General features: G+C 41.0%; 2 protein-coding genes across 3 annotated transcripts in view; one reads left to right on the top strand and one right to left on the bottom strand.

Annotated features, from left to right (window-relative positions):
• CASP3 (caspase 3) overlaps window positions 1-11791 on the bottom strand; it is a 48318-nt gene extending 36527 nt beyond the window's left edge. Inside the window, exon 1 of one of the 2 annotated variants that reach the window (XM_004389668.2) lies at window positions 11682-11791. The gene's annotated coding sequence lies outside the window, so the exon portion shown is untranslated. The remainder of the gene's footprint in view (window positions 1-11681) is intronic. The other variant, XM_023724659.1, reaches the window with a different exon arrangement.
• A 159-nt stretch (window positions 11792-11950) lies between these two features.
• Window positions 11951-20772, top strand: part of PRIMPOL (primase and DNA directed polymerase) — a 75849-nt gene continuing 67027 nt past the window's right edge. The window contains exon 1 of the mRNA XM_004389667.3: window positions 11951-12090. The gene's annotated coding sequence lies outside the window, so the exon portion shown is untranslated. The remainder of the gene's footprint in view (window positions 12091-20772) is intronic.

Raw genomic sequence — 20772 nt, 5'->3', positions numbered from 1 at the left:
CTTGGATTCCACCCGCCTGCACTGGCCAATTCCCTGAGTGCCATTTGTTGGCTGATGGTGTTGCTTTTTTCTGCTTCTTTTGATTTCTTCCTTACCTCTCACCACCCCCGCCTTTCTCTCAAACACCTGGTTCCATGAGCCATCTTTGCTTCTTCCTGAAAGGCTGTGAAACTCCGCTTGAATGTGAAACTGCTTCCTGGTCCGTGCTGCCACGCTGGTGGGATCCTGGGGCTTTTTTTGTTTGTTTGTTACGAATTGTTTGTTTTTTTTTCTTTTCTCGAATGAGGAGCTCGTTCTAGCCAGGCAGTACTGCACGGCTTAGGATCTACTCCCTCAGTTTGCACAGAAGCATGGAGGGATCCATGAGGGCATTTATTTATTCGTGCTTTTCTTTTTTTTTAATTTGTTTTGTTTTCTTTTTGTCTTTCTTCATTACTAAGTTTCTCGTTTCTCTGTACCTTCTTTCTCTTCCTGTCCCCTAAATATCTGGCACTGAGTGACACCTCTACACCTTCTAGCCAGGCTGTACTTCAGTGCCTGGGAGCAACTTTGCCATACCTCGTAGCCACACCGGTGGGATCCCTGGGAGCTGTTCTTTTTTCTCTCTAATTTTTATTTATTCATTTTCTTCTTTTCTTTTTATCTTCTTCTCCTTTTTGTTTTTTTCCATTTCATAGTCTCTAATCTCTCCACTCCAATGGCAAGCTCCCCTAGCACTCTTTTTTGTTTATTTGTATGTTTTTGGCTCCTGTTCCTCTCTCCTCTCACCCATACTCATCTTAGCTCCAAACATCACAATCTCCCCCCTCCATCCTGCCTACCTGCACCGTGTGCTTAACATCAGACCACCAAGCAGCACAGGCATGGCCTACCAGAACCTGCCCTGCATTGATTACCAGCCCAACCTGGTGGCCGTGCTAAGTGCCACAAACAACCCATCGCAGCAACTCCTCTTCAGCTAGACCTGCCCACCTGTACCATATCTGAGGGACTGACCCTGCCAATTGGAGGAGGTGAAAAGTATCATGCCCACAGACAAGCAAACAACAAAGAACACACAGCCTGTCTGCTCAGACCCAGCCAAATAAAACAAAAAAAAGGAACAAAACAAACAAGTCTACAATTAATAAACGAGAAAATTAACTACTAAATGCCCCGAAGACAGCAGACAATAACAAAACATTTACAAAAACTGGACAGGATAACTCCAGTAGGTGTCCAAAATAAAACACCACATGACTTTCCAGTAGAAGAAAAGGCACTAGAATTACCTGATAGGGAATTCAAATCTCTAATACTCAGAATTATCCAAGAGCTGAAGTAAAAAACAGACAAAAATGAGGAAAAAATAAACAAATTTATGGAAAAGACAGACAAATTCATGGAAAATACAGACAAAACAATGGAAAATTGCAGGAAAAGCAGGAAAAAAAAAAGGACAAAATAAATTCACAACTAGAAATCATACAAAAACAGTAATCAGAAATCCAAAAGATAAACAACAAGATTTCAGAAATGGACAGTGTCATAGAAGGGCTAAGGAGCAGATCTGAAATGGTGGAAAACATGATCAGTGCAACTGAAGACAAACACTTGGATACAACCCTGTTTGAGGAAAACTCAGAAAAAAGAACAAAGAAAAATGAAGAGATCCTGAGAATTATGTGGGATACAATCAAAAGCAAAAATTTGTGAGTGATCAGAGTTCCAGAACAGGGGGAGAAAACAGAAAACACAGAGAAGACCACTGAAGAACTGCTGACAGAAAACTTCTCCAGTATTATAAAAGATGAAAAGCTGGCCATCCAAGAAGCTCAACAAACCCCATATAGGACAGACCCCAAAAGAAAATCACCAAGGCATATCCTAATCACACTCACCAAAACCAAAGACAAACAAAGAATCCTGAGAGCAGCTTGAGAAAAACGAGAAGTCACAGACAGGAGAAACAGTAAGAGTAAGCTCAGATTATTTGGCAGAAACCATGCAGGCAAGAAGGCAATGGGATGACATATATAAAACCTTGAAAGAAAAAAATTGCTAGCCAAGAATAATATATCCTGCAAAACTCTCATTCAAATATAGTGGTGAAATTAGGACATTTCCAGATAAACAGAAATTAAGGGAATATGTAAAAACCAGACTAAACTTACAAGAATTATTAAAAGGAGTCCTTTGATCTGAGAACAAACAACTTCAGCTCACAGGATGAATCTAGGACATAAGATCGTACCAGCCAGATACCAATCTAGGAAATGAACTCTCAAGGACTATCCAAAACCAAAAGAAATACAACAGGGAATCAGAGCAGTTATTCTGTAAACAGCAACAACATCGAACAATAAAAGAGGGAATAAATGGTGTAGGTATAGAATATTCTAGTGGAGAGGAAGGCAAAGTGATACCAAGTAATAACAGACTGCTTCAAACTTAGAAAGATAAGGGTACATTTCACGGTAACCACAAAGAAAGTTAACAAACCTACTCAACAAATTAAAGAGGAAATACATAAAAATTCAGTAAAGACAAAACCTACAAAAACAAAAGAAATGAAAAAAAATCCACAAACAAGAGGAATTCAACACAGTAGAGTAACAGGAACAAAGAAAATGTCAGCACCACAAAAAAAAGCACTACAAAATGACAGCAGTAAACTCACATCTATCAATAATTACACTGAATGTAAATGGCCTCAATGCACCCATAAAGAGACGGAGACTGACAGAATGGATTAAAAAACAGGATCCATCAATATGCTGGCTACAAGAGACACACCTTAGAAACAAAGATGTAAATCTATTAAAAATCAAAGGTTGAAAGAAAATATATCAAGCAAACAACTACCAAAAAAAGAGCAGGAGTGGCAATACTAATCTCAGATAAAATAGACTTTAAAACAAAATCCACCATAAAACACAGAGAAGGACACTATATAATGGTTAAGGAGATGATCCATCATGAAGACATAACCGTAATGAACATCTATGCACCCAATGACAGGGCTCCAAGATACATAAAACAAACTCTAACAACCCTGAAAAGAGAAATTGACAGTTCCACAATAATAGAGGAGACTACAACACGCCACTCTCAGTAAAGGACAGAACATTTAAAAAGAAACTCAGCAAAGATACAGAAGACCTAAAGGGCACAATCAGCCATCTTGACCTCATAAACATATATAGAACACTCCACCCAACAGCTGCAAACTACATATTCTTTTCCAACACACATGGAGCATTCTCCACAACAGACCACATCTTAGGCCACACAGCAATCCTCAACAAAATCCAAATCGTTGAGATAATAGAAAGTATTTTCTCTGACCACAGTGTCATCAAGGTAGAAATTAATAACAGAAAGAGCAAGAAAAAAAAATCAATTACATGGAAACTGAATAACACCCTGCTTACAAACCACTGTGTAATAGAAGAAATCAGACATGGAATCAAAAAATTCCTAGAATCAAATGAGAATGAAAACACATCATACCAAAACCTTTGGGACACAGAAAAGAGAGTCCTCAGAGGACAATTTATAGCAATAGATGCACACATCAAAAAAGAAGAAAGGGACAAAATCAAAACATTAACTCCGCAACGCAAACAAACAGAAAGAGAACAGCAAAAAAAAAAAAAAAAGCCCACACCCACCAGAAGAAAGGAAATAATAAAGATCAGAGCGTAAATAAATGAAATAGAGAATAGAAAAAGAATAGAAAGAATCAACAAGACCAAAAGTTGGTTCTTTGAAAGAATCAATGAAATCAACAAACCACTGGCCAGACTGACAAAAGAAAAACAGGAGAGGACTCAAATAACCCAAATAAGAAATGAAATGGGCAACATTACAACAAACCCAACTGAAATAAAAAGGATCATAACAGAGCATTATGAAAAACTATACTCCAACAAATTTGAAAACCTAGAGGAAATGGATGAATTTCTAAAAACACACTACCTACCCAAACTAACATAGAGTAATGTTGAAAATCTGAACATACCCATAACAAGAGAAGAGATTGAAAAGATAATAAAAAAACTCTGAAGGAAAAAACGCCCTAACCCAGAGGGCTTCACTGGAGAATTCTACCAAACATTCAGAAAAGAGCTTGTACCAGTACTACTCAAACTATTTCAAAACATAGAAAAGGAATCAACACTTCTGAATTCATTCTATGAAGCCAGCATAACCCTGATACCAAAACCAGGCAAAGATGGCACAAAAAAAGAAAATTACAGATGAATAACTTTCATGAATATAGATGCGAAAATTCTCAACAAAATTCTAGCCAATAGAATTCAGCATCATATTAAACAAATGATACACCACGACCAAGTAGGATTCATACCAGGTATGCAAGGATGGTTCAACATTAGAAAATCAATCAACATTTGTTCTGTAAACCTTCACCTAAAGTACAAAAAAAAGAAAAAAAAAAATCCTGGTTCTTTTGCTTGGCATGCCGCACAGCTTTACATTAAAATTTTGGTCTCCCTCTCCTTAACTGCTGCCCAAAACTAGAGGAAACTGGTGGAAACCGGTTTGGGCACCACATTGTCGTTCAGGACAAGCTTTTAGCTCATTGAGTACCTCAAACCTCACTGCCTCTGGGTGGAGTTTAACAGCCATTTTCTGAACATATGATGCATGAAGTTATATGTAAACCCCATTGTGCCTACGTAGTATGATTAAGAATGATGCTGACGTAACCTGTATGAACTTCCTGCTTATAAGCCCCGTAAAAGTAACCTTCCCCCTCACCCTCGCTGTGCAGTCTCGGAGACAGTAGCCCCGACTGTTTCTTTCCTTGCGCAACAAAATAAAGGTGCCTTTCCAATCTCCCACCTTGGTCTCCTGTTTATCCACTGAGGCAAGTCATGCTGAACAGAACCTGGAGTTTCTACCCAGAAACACATTTAACAAAGGAACAAGGAAATTAGATACAAGGAAATCTCAAGCTTCCCTGAACCACAAATATCAGAGACAAACTTGTCCTACCCATGTCAATTCGAAGTAGGCGGCCCACAAGCCAAAAGTATCCATCTGTGGTGAGAAACAAGGTTGTGGTTAACTGGATCCACTAGAGAACAGTACAGGGAGGCTAACAAGTCTAGAAACACAGGCAAACACATTATAAATGGATTATTGATATTATATTACAATCAATGAAAAAATAATATTATCTACGTTTCCAGACTATAGAAAATCTGAGTGAAAACACAATAAGAAATAAAAATTCTTGAAACTGAACCTGGACCTCTTGTCAGTGTCCTTTCTGGCTCCCTGGTTTGCTCAAATTGGCCCTTTTAACGAGCCTGTCAAATGCAGGGTTCACGGTATTCAGGGACCTCAAAATGTTAAAAGGTTCTGCCTAAGCCATCTAGTACTGCTATAAAACAAATATCACAAGTGGATGGCTTTAACAAAGAGAAATTTATTCTCTCACAGTCTAGGAGGCTAGAAGCCTGAATTTAGGGTACCAGCTCCAGAGGAAGCCTTTCTCTCTCAGTTGGCTCTGGGGGAAACATTATCATCAACTCTCCCCTGGTCTACAAGCTTCTCAGTGCAGGGACCCCAGGTCCAAAAGGCATGCTCCCCTCCCCTCCTGGTTCTTCATTCTTGGTGGTAGGAGGTCCCCCATATCTCTGCTCACTTCTCTTTTATACTTCAAAAGAGATTGACTCAAGATACCAACTACTCTTGTGGATTGAGTCCTGCCTCATTAACATAACTACCTCTATTCTGCCTCATTAACATCATAGAAGTAGGATTCACAACATCTAGGAAAATCATATCAGATGACAAAATGGTGGACAATTACACAAATACTGGGAATCATGGACTAGCCAAGTTGACACACATTTTTGGGGGGACACAATTCAATCCACAACAGGTTACCACTAACAATCAAGGCACTAAAGATTTCTCAAGTATTTCTTTTGCAAACAATACAGTAACTCTTGAACTGAAATATTGACTCTAACAACTTTTAATTCTTGCCAGCAATAAAGCTGTGGGATAAAAATATTCTCTCTTTGCAACTGGTAATAGAGGCTTTAGATTTAATCAGCTTTCCAAAACACTGCTTATTTGCTCAAACCAATATAGGATTTCATTTAATTAAGAGATTTTTTAGTGATCATTTCCTTTTCATAAAATAAACTAACTTTATCTAACCAATTAGTTCTTAAAGGTTAAAAAAAATTGAGGTAGATCATTCTTAAGATAAGTAATTAAAATTTAATCATTTCTGATATTAAGCATGAGATAGCTGTCTGTTTCAGTAAGGCAGTTAGTGGCTGAAACAAAAAAAAACATGAATTCTTCTAGAACAGAGTTTTCTATACAGTGTCTTATTATTTGATAACTTCTCAGAACAAATACCATTATTGCCTTGTTAGTATCTGAATAATACATATCACAAATAACAGTAGCAGTTGACCTTGATATTCTACTTTTAATTTTATAATGGTAAATAAAATCCTCATAGCATCAGATGTCTGCACATTTGTTCCTCACTGTCACCATCTGCTTTTTCCACATGAAAGCACCAAATCCACACTCTTGGGAGCAGAGCTTTGGTTCTTGCAGAACTCACTAAAGTGTTACACTAAGCATGACCTCACCTCCATTAGTAATGCCTAGTCGAGTACTTATTATTCTGGCGATGGTGATCTAACTTTAAAAGGATTATAAAATTACTCCTAAGGGAAATAGTTACTACCCTAAATGATAACAGGCGTTTAAGCTTTTTAAACATTTTCATTTGACAAAACATGAAGAGGGAAAATAAACAATGGGAGTTCAGCTGTGTTTTCCAAAAGAAGTTTAAAGTTGTAATGCTTTTCCAATTTAGGTTGTGGTCAACCAATTAAAGGGACTATTGTACATTCAATACAAAATAAACTAGAATAAATTATCTACAGGATTAAGACAGAGAATAAAAATTAATTTCTAACATTGAAATTTCTATACTAATCTATAAACTACTAATGGTTTGGGGGGAAAAACCGTATTACTAAAGAATGAATAGTTTGAAAGTGTACCTATGGCAGAGATTTCAAAATGAGGTATTAAATTAGTACAACCAGTTTCAGAGACTTCTAATCAGTTCATCTGTCACCCTGGCTCTTCTCGGTACCTGCCCTATACGGAAACCTTGAGGTATGGGATAAAACCTCATCTCTGCCTGTGATGGTTAAGATTGTGTGTCAACTTGGCTGCGTCATGATTCTCAGTGTTCATATGTGATCACCACCATGATGCCATCTGCTTGTGAGTAGCCAATCAGTTGAAACGGAGTTTCCTTGGGCGTGTGGCCTGAATCCGAATATAAGTGGATGTTCTGGCTTTTGCCTGCTCTGGATCCTGCAGCTGCCTCCTGTTCATCTGACCTCTGGTTCTTGGGACTTGAGCTAGCAGCTTATCGGCAGATCTTGGGATTCATGGTTCTTTACAGCCTATGAGCAGGAGCCCTGCTCTCCAGCCGATCTTGGGTTCACCAGCCCCCACAGCTTCATGAATTCAGGAGAAGGCTCTAACCTGATCCACGGACTTGGGACATTCCAGCCTCTACAATCGCGTGAGCCGTTTCCTTAATATAAATCTGTCTCTATATATATTTACACGCTTTACTGGTTTTGCTTCTCTAGAGAACCCAGCCTAAGACACTGTCCTAAGCTTTTTTAAATCTCAAAATGAGACTCATTTCTTAATTATCACCATTAATACTTTAAAATTTTTATAAATAAAAATTTAACAAAACAAGTAGACAGAGAAAGGGAACAAAACATGTGAATTCAGTGTATGCAAAGTGTTATGTTTACAGTTCCTATTACTGTTGACTCCTATGGGCTAGACCCTGAGCTAAAAAGTACATATGTATTTCCAGTTAGTCCTCCGAATGACACTCTGAGGCATTATGATTGATCTCCGTTTTATAGTTCAACTGAGGCTTAGAGAAGTTAAGCAACTTACCCATGCTTTTAAGTGGCAGAACTAATATTCAAACCAGCAACTGTCTCACTTGAGCAGAAAGACTCCCACTATTCCTGACTGCTTAGGACCATACAGGAGTGATAATACTATATATATATGAAGAAAGGAAACCAAAGTCCAAAACCTCAGAAGCTCTAACTAAGATAAGGCAAATAGCATAAATAAGACAACAGGATCGGACTGCAGAGACAATGAAATAGCAGCTAGTGCACTTACTCTAAGTAACCAAGAAGATGGAAATGGTGGTTACGGAGTTTCTAATGTACCTGGTAATTCACTTCTAAAAGTAAAATAACTGGTTTGATGCTAAGTATTCAGTAAAAGTAATTAAGACACATTTTCTGTATCTCTGTTTGCCTCTGGAGTCCCTGGGTGACACTAACGCTTAAGACTGGACTAATAACTGAAAGGTTGGCAGTTCAAACTCACCCGGAGGCACCCTGGAAATAAGGCCTGTTGATCTGCTTCCAAAAGGTCACAGCCTTGAAAACCCTATGGAGCAGTTCTACTCTGCACATTTGCAGTGGTCATGAGTCAACATCAACTAGAAGGAAACAAACAACAACATTTTCCTCTAAAGCAGCTTTTCTAGTATGACATCTGGGGAGATTAAACTTTTGCTGAAGAAGCTGAAAAATACCAGGATTGTGTTTATTATTTGTTAGAGAGGACAGTCTCAAAAGCAGTCATATTTCCAGATTTAGTAAGTGAAACACAAAGAACATCCTTTTCACAATAGTTAGGATAAGATTTAGGTGTATTGTACTAGACATTTTATTAATTTTTTTTCCAATCTGGTCTCTGAATTTCTTTTGGGACTTGTAAGAATTATCAAACTGGATATCGCCATAGGTCTGCTGAAGTCAATCTCTATGTAATTAAGGAGAAAATAGGAAAGTCTTTGCAGCCCTAAATATTTTGTATGAAAGCAATGTAGAATGAAGGATCTTGGATGCCTTTTGTAAAAGTTACAGATAACCTATAATGCCCCTCCCCCTCAATTGAGAGCCACTGCTCTGTAGAATCAGATTCAGGATTATGACCATTTGATTAAAAAAATCCTGCTTGCCAGAGGTGGTTTGAAAATGCCAAGTCAGAGTTAAAAGCATTTATTCACTCAACTTTCAGGTCATAATAACTTACTTAACCCCTATTGTGTGTAGAGCACTGTATTACACCCAGAGTATATATAAAGTAATGGATGAAACAAAATCCCTATCCTCATTCAGGGTTTCTATCAATGTTCACTGAGTATTGAAAAGTGGCTCAAACAAGGCAGACTCCAGATGGTACAGATCAGATAACCTAAACTTGTTCTCGATCTGTGCTGTCAACTCCAACTCACAGCGATCTTATATGACAGAGTAGAACTGCTCCATAGGGTTTCCTAGGCTATAATCTTTACATACTGTTCAATGAGCCTTGGTGGCAAAGTGGTTAAGCGCTAGGCTGCTAACTGAAAGGTCAGCAGTTCAAATTCACCCAGTGGCTCTGTAGGAGAAAGATGTGGCAGTCTGCTTCTGTACACATTAATGCCTTGGAAACCCTATGATAGAGCAGTTCTACTCTGTCCTATAGGGACAACGGGTTTAATCTTTACAGAAGCAGATTGCCCGGTCTTTTATCCCACAGAGCAGCTGGTGGCTTCAAACTACTGAACTTTCGGTTAGCAGTTGAGTGCTTAACCACAGTGCCACCAGGGCTTCTTAACTTCATCTTACTCTGCCCAAATTAGAAGTTCTATAATCAGTATTTGAAGGCAAGAACAAAATATGCAAAGAAAAAAACAACCAACATTATGTAGAGCTTTACATTTACATTTCCCTCTTAGGAAACCCAAAAAAACCAAACCCATTGCCGTCAAGTCCATTTGGACTCGTAGCAACCCTGTATGACAGAGTAGAACTGCCCCATAGGGTTTCCAAGAACAGCTGGCGTATTCGAACTGCTGACCTTTTCGTTAGCAGCCAAGCTCTTAACCACTGCACTACCAGGGCTCCATAGGAAAAGCAGGAGGCAAAAGGAACACATAGCAGGAAGACCTAATCTTTAAGTATTTAATGAGAATGTAAGGATAAATAGGTGTTCCTCAAGCAAGTGAGTGGGATAGGGAGGGAATGCAAGAGTGTTCCAGGTAGACAATGAAGGTCAGCATGGCTGTGCAGAAAGTGAAACCGTGCTATCCTAACCAACAAGGCAAGGGGGAGTAGCAGGAACCAATCTGAGTTTGGCTTTATTAACTATGTTTAAGGGGTTGGATTTATCCTAAGGACAAAGGCACAGCTATCTGGATTTTCATTTTTGTAAAAATCCCTCTGGCTGTGCTGTGAAGAGGCAGGAAGGGTCTGGAAGTGGGGAGACCTGTGAGGAGACTGCTGTAGCTAGGTGAGAGACTTAACAAAACAAAACAAAAAAAACCGTTGCCTGCGAGTCACAGAGATCCTATAGGACAGAAAAGAATTGCCCCATAGTTTCCAAGGAGCAGCTGGTGGATTCGAACTGTTAACTTTTGGTTAGCAGCCGAGTTCTTAACCACTGCTACACCAGAGCGACAGAAATCAGGGATGGAGAGAAGTGCCAGACATTTCGGAGGTCCAGACGGCTTGGTGGCTGACTGGGTAATGGGTGAGGTAGAGGAGAGGTAGTTGAGAAGAATGTGACAATTACTGAGAATGGGAAAACAGGCAGCAATTTGGGAATAAGGCTTGAGAGTAGATCTATCTAAAAACAGGGTGACTGGTGTGAGAAAGGCATTCTTACTCAACAGGGCCTGAGGAGAATGCAAAGCCGACCTTAAGCGACTTTGGCCATGAATACACAGTCACAGGGACCAGCAGAAAGGATTCTAGGAAATCTGCAGATCTGAAGTTTAATGCTTGAAATTAGCTCTCTGGCAAAGCTAAGTCACAGAGTCAACCAGACACAAAGGGCAGAAGAGACCAATCCCACGTCTAATAGAGAACTAGTCCCAAGGCCAGCGCCTCCCGGTCTTCACCTAGGCCGCCGCGTGCCCTCCGGGCCCCATTTCCCCGAGCCAATCCTCCGCTCTTTCCCTCGCCGATCCACGCCTGCGCCTGCAGTCTCCGCCGCGGTCAACTTCCCCAGCACCCCGCCCCCCGGCCTCGGCGCCCCCGGCCTGGTGTCAGCTCCACGGCCTCCGCGTCCCCGGCCCGGCCTCCTGCTCCCTGGCCTCGGCGTCATCGGCCACGCCTCCCGCTCCCCGGCCTCGGAACCCCCGGCCCGGCCTCCCCTCCCCGGCCTCGGGGCCCCCCGGCCCGTCCTCCCGCTCCCCGGCCTCGGCGTCCCCGGCCCGGCCTCCCGCTCCCCGGCCTCGGCGTCCCCGGCCCGGCCTCCCGCTCCCCGGCCTTGGCGTCCCCGGCCTCGAAGCTCCCGGGCCGGCCTCCCGCTCCACGGCCGGGGCCCCCGGGCCCGCCTCCCGCTCCCCGGCCTCGGAGCCCCGGGACCCGCCTCCCACTTCTCGGGCTTCAGTGCTCGCTCTGCAGCCATCGTTGTGGCAAGACAATAGATCCACCGTCCGGACCTTGCCCATCTTCTCCTTCTCCCCGAAGCAGCTGCAGACCCAGCAGGTCCCCGGAGCAGGCGCTGGGCTTGGGAGAGAAGAGGGGAGAGGGCCCAGGGCTGACCGCCGCGGGGCAGGAAGGCGACAGGGTAACACTCACCGCTGAGCTTCCTAAACGCTGACAACACCCTCCTCTCTGCCTGGAGTGCAGCTTCCGCGGCCCTCAGGCAGTACAGGAGAGCTGGAGAGCAAAGCCCGCCCACCGCCAGTACCGCCCCAACACACCGCCACCCCATAGGCCGGGCGCACTCCTCATCCCGCCCCGCGATGGTCCCGCTCGCTATGGCCCCGCCCCGCGCCGGGATTGAAGACCAGTTTCCGCCGCATTGGGCGGCTTCAACGATTCTCTGAGGCCCTGTGGGCTTCCGCCCACAGCGCGAGTTTGTGGTGATAAACTGGAGACGTGGAGGCCGCGCCGGGCCCAAGTTGCACCGAGAAAGGAGACACCTCCTGGTCTGATACCCAGTCTGACATCCGGGATGAAAAGGAGCAGGCCAGCACCGGGATTGGTAATTTCTGCTTCCCCTCTGATAATCTTTCCTTTGTTTTCTTTGTTACCCTCCAATTAGCTTTTCCCAAATCTAAAGCCTTAAGTGTCTACTGGTTCCTGCCTATTTTGGGTCACGAGCTCATTTCAGACCTGGATGCAAACTATGAATCGTTTTCCCAGAAGAATATACCAACACACTTGAGCAGGGAGTTCTGCATAAAATTTCAAGCGGTTCATGACTTTCTGACGCCAAGTCAGGGACCCCATATTAGGAACTAGCCTGCCCCAGCACTTATACCTATTCGAGTATAAATCAGGGACTATATTCTGTACATGGAGCCCTTCTGGTGCAGTGGTTAAGAGCTCGGCTGCTAACTGAAAGGTTGGCAGTTCAAATCCCCCAGCCGCTCCTTGGAAACCCTATGGGACAGTTCTACTCTGCCCTGTAGGGTCGCTATGAGTCAGAATCGACTCGATGGCAACGGGTTATATTCTGTACATAAATATGCATAATTATATATATGGCTACCATTTTTTAGTGCGTATCATTTTTTAGTGCTTATACCACACTCTTACATTTTCCTTAGATATTTTCTTATTGTATTCTTTCAACAACCCCTCGGCGTAGGAATTCCAGTCTCCGCTGGGCCCTTAAGGAGGTTAAGTAGTTTGTTCTGGCTAGTAGAACAGTCAAAAGAGTTAAACTCAGATACTAGGAATAAAATTTAGGCCTTCCACACACATGGGTCACCATGAGTCAGAATCAACTCCACTGCAACTGTTTTTTTCTTTTTTTTCCTATCTCTCTCAAACTGAGAGAGAACCAGTGTTTTGCAGTCCTTTTTTTTTTTTTCCTACTGCATCAAAACTGAGGGATAGGACCCACTCCCAGCAGGAGAGAGATTCTCAAGGTGGTGACTAGTATAGTTGGACAAATCCTCCTAACCCAAGCCCAAACCCCTTCCTGTGCTAAACTTTCTGAACAAGATACTTCAAATACAGCATCAGCATCAGATTTCTGTTTTCATGTAAGTTGTACTAATTTACTTAGTGTAGCAAAACCTTAATTATAGCAAAATGGTTGAGAGGAGGCAATGTCTTATGGCTAAGTCCAGTGATTTCTCTTTATAGAGGTAACATAGTGGTGCCACAACTTGATCTGGGCCTTAAAATGCCTAAAGGAGAAGACTAGGAAAGGCACCGTGGAGCATTCCAGGTAAAAGAAACATGTGCAAGAGGACTCTTGGAGTGGGCCAGGGAGCAGGGAGTGGTCATTATTTCTTTGGTGAGAAGGCTGAGCAATGAGAAATAAAATGGGTAAGTTATTTAGGACGAGACTATGGAGATGAGTTTAGACTCCATGAGGTAAACTGTAATGTGAATTTAGTGATGCTAAGAATCATAAATGAGTGTTCGTATGAAAAGTTATGAAAATGGTTTTAAGGATAATATTAGTCTGGCAGAGTTATGCTGGTTGGATGGGAGATCCTATAGGAAGATAGAAAGGAGGAACTGGAAAAAAAAAATGTAACTATGTTTTCTTCTCTCTTACGGTAGATTTTGGAGAAATCTAAATGTGAGTTATTTCGTTCAAGTATAGACAGGCAAGGTAACTAAGGGGGGAGGGGAAGAAAATGCAGTCAATTTTTATATTTAATTTCTTAAGGTGTTATTCATCCAGAAATTAAACTTGTACAATATCACTATAAATGAATTTAAATAATATACTTTACTCTGAAAACTTTACTACTGGGAGAAATAGTATAAATCCATTCTAACAGGCCAGACAGGCATTATATTAACAGAACATTTCTAAATGCTAGAACTAAAACATAGATGCCAGAAAACACAAAATGCTGATGAATTAAAGCCTCAGGGCAGAGGGAGAAGTCAGAGTTCAGGAAGAGGAATTGACTAGTGACTAAACAAGCAAAAGAAAGAAGCTGGGAGAGCTGGGCTAGGGAGAGCCATGGTAAAGCTGACTTCTTATCTCCCTAGAAGCCAGTGAGCATGAAGAATGCTCCCCATAGTCCAGCTGCTCTTGGGAATTGGTCATCAGGTATCTTAGCTGCGCAAGTCTAAACATAAACTCAGAGAAGCCAGGGCTACTTGGGTTGAATGTCTGGGTCTTCTCTTCGCTCCCATTCCCACTGTTTCTTCTTTCACTCAGTTACTCTAAAAGGATTAAAGATTAAGCCAAGCATACTTTGCTGGCCAACCTTTTTTCTATCCTGGTCACAGTTAGTTGTAACATCAGTATCAAATATGGTTCAATAAATGTTATGGTGCTATGTTAAGAAATACATAAAAGAGCTTTTAAGCCTACTATTAAAATATAATGAATACTGTTTTTTTTTGTACTTGGAGACTGTTACCCAAAATAGTTAATGGTCCGTATGTGAAAAGAGGCTTTTAAAAGAAACAGCACTCTTTATACCCGCAGTAGGACTTCTTTCAAAATTGGAGTCAGTCCTCTCAAACCCTGCCACTGCTTTATCAACTAAGTTCATGTAATATTCTAAATCCTTTGTTGTCATTTCAGCATTGTTCACAGCATCTTTATCAGGAGTAGATTGCATCTCAATAAACCACTTTCTTTGCGCAGCATAAGAAGCAACTCCTCATCTGTTAAAGTTTTATCATGAGAGTACAGCAATTCAGTCACGTCTTCAGGCTCCACTTCTAATTCTAGTTCTCTTGCTATTTCCACCATATCTGCAGTTATTTCCTCTAGTGAAGTCTTGAACCCCTCAAAGTCATCCATGAAGTATGGAATCAACTTCTTCCAAACTCCTGTTAATATTGATATTTTGACCTCCTCCCATGAATCACAAATGTTCTTGATGGCATCTAGAATGGTGAATCCTTTCTAGAAGGTTTTCAGTTTACTTTGCCCAGATCCATCAAAGGAATCATTATCTATGGCAGCTATAGCCTTATGAAATGTATAATAATAAGACTTGAAAGTCAAAATTACTCCTTGTTTCATGGGCTGCAGAAAGGATGTTGTGTTAGCAGGTGTGAAAACAACATTAATCTCCTTGTACATCTCCATCAGAGCTCTTGGGTGACCAGGTGCATTGTAAATGAGCAGTAATATTTTGAAAGGAATATTTTTTTCTGAGCAGTAGGTCTCAATAGTGGGCTTAAAATATTCAGTAAATCATGTTGCAAACAGATGTACTGTTACTCAGGCTTTGTTGTTCCATTTGTAGAGCACAGGCAGCATAATTTAGCATAATTCTTAAGGGCCCTAGGATTTTCAGAATGATAAATGAACATTGGCTTCAACTTAAAGTCTCTAGCTGCATTAGCCCCTAACAAGAGAGTCAGCCTGTCCTTTGAAGCTTTGAAGCCAGGCATTGACTTCTCTCTTAGCTATGAAAATCCTAGATGGCATCTTCTTCCAATATAAGGCCGTTTTCATCTACATTGAAAATCTGTTGTTTAGCGTAGCTACCTTCATCAGTTATCTTAGCCAGAGCTTCTGAGATAACTTGCTGCAGCTTCTACATCAGCAGTTGCTGCTTCACCTTGCACTTTTATGTTATGGAGATGGCTTCTTTCCTTAAACTTCATGAACCAACCTCTACCAGCTTCAGACTTTTCCTCTGCAGCTTCCTCACCTCTCTCAGCCTTTATAGAATTGAACAGAGTTAGGGCCTTGCTCTGGATTAGGCTTTGGATTACGGGAATGTTGTGGCTGGTTTGATCTATCCAGACCACTAAAACTTTCTCCATATTGGCAATAAGGCTGTTTCTCTTTCTTATCGTTCACTGGAGTAACACTTTTAATTTCCTTCAAGAACTTTTTCTTTGCATTCACAACTTGGCCGACTATTTGGCACAAGAGGCCTAGCTTTCGGCCTAGCTCAGCTTTTGACATGCCTTCCTCACTAAGCTTAATCATTTTTAGCTTTTGAGTTAAAGTGAGAGACGTGTGACTCTTCCTTTCACTTGAACACTTAGAGGCCATTGTAGGGTTATTAATTGACCTAAATTCAATATTGTTCTGTCAGGGAATAGGGAGGCCCGAGGAGAGGCAGAAAGACGGGGAATGGCCGGTTGGTGGAGCAGTCAGAATACACACGTTTATCATTAAGTTCACCATCTTATATGGGCGCAGTTTGTGGTGCCCCAAAACAGTTATAATAGTAACATCAAAGATCACTGATCACAGATCATCATAACAGATATAATAATAATGAAAAAGTTTGAAATATTGTGAGAATTACCAAAACATGACAGAGACATGAAGTGAGCACATGCTGTTGGAAAAATGGTACGATAGCTTGATCAACATAGGGTTGCCACAAACCTTCAATTAGTAAAAAATGCGGTGTCTGGGAAGTGCAGTAATAGTAAAACGAGGTATGCCTGTACTCAACTCTATGTAGCAATAAGGAGCCAAATGATTTTATGTTGAAAAATAAGTTGTTTTTAATTGCCCCATTGCCTCAATGCTATGAAATTTTTCCCCCCAGGTGTATCTATTTTGAAATTTATGTCAATAAATTTAGAATTATATTTATATTTCTTTTATAATTTATAATTTTCATGTGGATTAGACATGACTTTGAGAGGATAATCTTTATTAGGTCTGTTATGTTTGGAATCAGGCTTGAAAATTATGGATAATATGCCCTTTTTTTCTAACAATGTCATGATATTCTTACCCTCTCAATCTTTTAGGATGATTCTATTTACCTTCCAGGAAATATATCATTTACCAGTGAGTTTGGTGTTCCTCAAACTTTTCAGCTAAAATTCAAGACAATATCTATCACCTTAATAAGCACAAGTACTAGAAAATCATTGGTAGAGGTACTTGAAAATCATTGGTAGAGGTAAATAGGAAATTGCCCTCAAATGCTTTAATATATATTGTTATTTCACTTTTACAAAATACTAACGTATCTGTTTCCACACAGATAAATTATGACGTTGTTATTGTTAGTTGCCTTGGAGTCAATTCCAACTCATGGTGACCCATGTGCGTAAAGTAGAACTGCTCATAGGGTTTTCAAGGCTGTGACTTTTCAAAAGCAGATCGTCAGGCCTGTCTTCCAAGGCACCTCTGGGTGGGTTTTAACCTCCAGTCTTTCAGATACTAGTCTAGCACTTAACTGGTTGTGCCACTCAGGGACTCCTAAATTATGACATGTTGTTGTTGTGTGCCCTAGAGTCAATTCTGACTCATAGCGACCCTATATGACAGAGTAGAACTGCCTCATAATGCTATCTATCAATGCAAAGGAAAAGTATCAATTATTTCTGTGTGAAAAACAGCCCAAAACTTACTGGCTTGAAAAAAAGCAACAACTTTCTCTTACAGTTGTACTTATTAAACCTCTCCTAGGTTCACATTTGCCAACTTCTCATTGGCTAAGCAAATCACATGATGATGCCCAGGGCCAGTGTGAGGGTGGTCTTAGGCAGCACCTTTTTTTTTTTTTTAATTTGTTTTTATTGTAATTTAGATGAAGGTTTACAGAACAAATAGTTTCTCATTAATATGTGTATTGTTTTATGACATTGGTTAACAACCCAACAACATGTCAACACTCTCCCTTCTCGATCTTGCGTTCCTTATCATCAGCTTTCCTGTCCCCTCCTGCCTTTTAGTCCTTATCACTGAGCTGCTGTGCCCCATTAGTCTCGTTTTGTTTTATGGGCCTGTCTAATCTTTGGCTGAAGGGTGAAACCTCGGGAGTGACTTCATTACTGAGCTAAAAGGGTGTCCGGGGGCCTTACTCTTGGTTTTTCTCCGGTCTCTGTGAGGCCAGTAAACCTGGTCTTTTTTTGTGAGTTAGAATTTTGTTCTACATTTTTCTCCAGCTCTGTCTGGGACCCTCTGTTGTGATCTTTGTCAGAGCAGTCAGTGGTCATAGCCAGGCACCATCTAGTTATGCTGGACTCAGACTGATGGAGGCCGTGGTAGTTGTGGTCCTTTGGACTAATCTTTCCTTTGTATCTTGTTTCTTCGTTCTTCCTTGCTCCAGATGGGGTGAGACCAGTGGAGTATCTTAGATGGCTGCTCACCAGCTTTTAAGACCCCGGATGCTACTCACCAAGATAGAATGTAGAACAGTTTCTTTATAGACTATGTTATACCGATTGTGGGTCTTGCAAAATTCTATCTTGCGATCCCCAGCATCGTTTCTATCACCAAGGCCATATTTTCCAAATACCTATCCTTCTTCGTTTCCAGCTTTCACATTCTAATCACCCACAAATTATCAATACATCCTGATTGCATGTTGGATCAATTTCAGACCGCAGAAGCTGGTAAAAATCTTCAGTTTCTTCATCTTTGGCCTTAGTGGTTGGTGTGTAAAATTGAATAATAGTTGTATTAACTGGTCTTCCTTGTAGGCGTATGGCTATTATCCTATCACTGACAGTGTTGTACTTCAGGATAGATCTTGAAATGTTCTTTTTGACAATGAATGCAACACCATTCCTCTTGAAGTTGTCATTCCCGGCATAGTAGACCATATGATTGTCTGATTCAAAATGGCCAGTACCAGTCCATTTCAGCTCACTAATGCCTAGGATGTCGATGCTTATGTGTTCCATTTCATTTCTGATGATTTCCAGTTTTCCTAGATTCATACTTCATACATTCCATGTTCCAGTTATTAGTGGTTGTTTGCAGCTGTTTCCTCTCATTTTGAGTCATGCCACATCAGCAAATGAAAGTCCTGAAAGCTTGACTCCATCCACGCCATTAAGGTCGACTCTACTTTGAGGAGGCAGCTCTTCCCCAGTCGTCTTTTGAGTGCCTTCCAACCTGGGGGGCTCATCTTCAGGCACTATATCAGACAATATTCTGCTGCTATTCATAAGGTTTTCACTGGCCAATTCTTTTCAGAAGTAGACTGCCGAGTCCTTATTCCTAGTCTGTCTTAGTCTAGAAGCTCAGCTGAAAATCTGTCCAACATGGGCGACCCTGCTGGTCTGTGAATACCGGTGGCATAGCTTCTAGCATCACAGCAACATGCAAGCCCCCACAGTACAACAAACTGACTATACACATGGACCTCGCCACATGGAGTACATAGGAATCAAATCGACTACGTCTGTGGAAAGAGATGATGGAAAAGCTTAATATCATCAGTTGGAAAAAGGCAAGGGGCTGACTGTGGAATAGACCATCAATTGCTCCTATGCAAGTTCGAGTTAAAACTGAAGAAAATTGGAAAAAGTCCATGAGATCCAAAGTATGACCTTGAGTATATCCCACCTGAATTTAGAGACCATCTCAAGAATAGATTTGATGTGGTGAACACTAATGACCGAAGATCAGACAAGTTGTGGAATGGCATCGTACATGAAGAATGCAAGAGGTCATTGTAAAGACAGGAAAGAAAGAAAAGCCCAAAATGGATGTGACAAGAGACTTTGAAACTTGCTCTTGAATGTCGAGTAGGTAAAGCAAAAGGAAGAAATGATGAAGTAAAAGAAATGAACAGAAGATTTCAAATGGTGGCTCGAGAAGACAGTATTATAATGACATATGCAAAGAGCTAGAGATAGAACACCAAAAGGGAAGAACACGCTCAGCATTTCTCAGGCTGAAAGAACTGAAGAAAAAAATTCAAGCCTCGAGTTGCAATAGTGAAGGGTTCTGTGGGGAAAATATTAAATGACGCAAGAAGCATCAAAAGAAGATGGAAGGAATACACAGAGTCATTATACCGAAAAGAATTGATCGATGTTCAGCCATTTCAAGAGGTAGCATATGATCAGGAGCTGATAGTACTGAAGGAAGAAGTCCAAGCTGTGCTGAAAGCATTGGCAAAAAAACAAGCCTCCAGGAATTGACAGAATATCAATACAGATGTTTCAACAAACAGAAGCAGCGCTGGAAGTGCTTACTCGTCTATGGCAAGAAATTTGGAAGACAGCTACGTGGTGAACTGACTGGAAGAGATCAGTTATTTTGCCTATTCCCAAGAAAGGCGATCCAACCAATTGTGGAAATTATCAAACAATATCATTAATATCACACGCAAGTAAAATTTTCCTGAAGATCATTCAAAAGTAGCTGCAGCAGTATGTTGACAGGGAACTGCCAGAAATCCAAGCCGGATTCAGAAGAGGACGGGAAATGAGGTATATCATTGCTGATGTCAGATGGATCTTGGCTGAAAGCAAAGAATACCAGAAAGATGTTTATCTGTGTTTTATTGACTATGCTAAGGCATTCACCTGTGTGGATCATAACAAATTATGGATAACATTACGAAGAATGGGAATTCCAGAACACTTAATTGTGCTTGTGAGGAATCTGTACATAGATCAAGAGGCAGTTGTTTGGACAGAACAAGGGGACACTGTGTGGTTTAAAGTCAGTAAAGGTATGCATCAGGGTTCCGTTTTTTCACTATACCTGTTCAGTCTGTATGCTGAGCAGATAATCCAAGAAGCTGGACTATATGAAGAACAGGGCATCAGGATTGGAGGAAGACTCATTAACAACCTGCATTATGCAGATGACACACCCTTGCTTGCTGAAAGTGAAGAGAACTTGAAGCCCTTACTGATGAAGATCAAAGACAATAGTCTTCAGTATGGATTACAGCTCAACATAAAGAAAACAAAAATCCTCACAACTGGACAAATAAGCAACATCGTGATAAACAGACAAAAGATGAAAGTTGTAAAGGATTTCATTTTACTTGGATCCACAATCAAC

The sequence above is a fragment of the Trichechus manatus genome, unplaced genomic scaffold (assembly GCF_000243295.1).
Source record: "Trichechus manatus latirostris isolate Lorelei unplaced genomic scaffold, TriManLat1.0 scaffold00254, whole genome shotgun sequence".
Lineage (NCBI taxonomy): Eukaryota > Metazoa > Chordata > Mammalia > Sirenia > Trichechidae > Trichechus > Trichechus manatus.
Note: the sequence above shows the minus strand (reverse complement) of the source record. Positions and strands in the feature narration are given on the sequence as shown.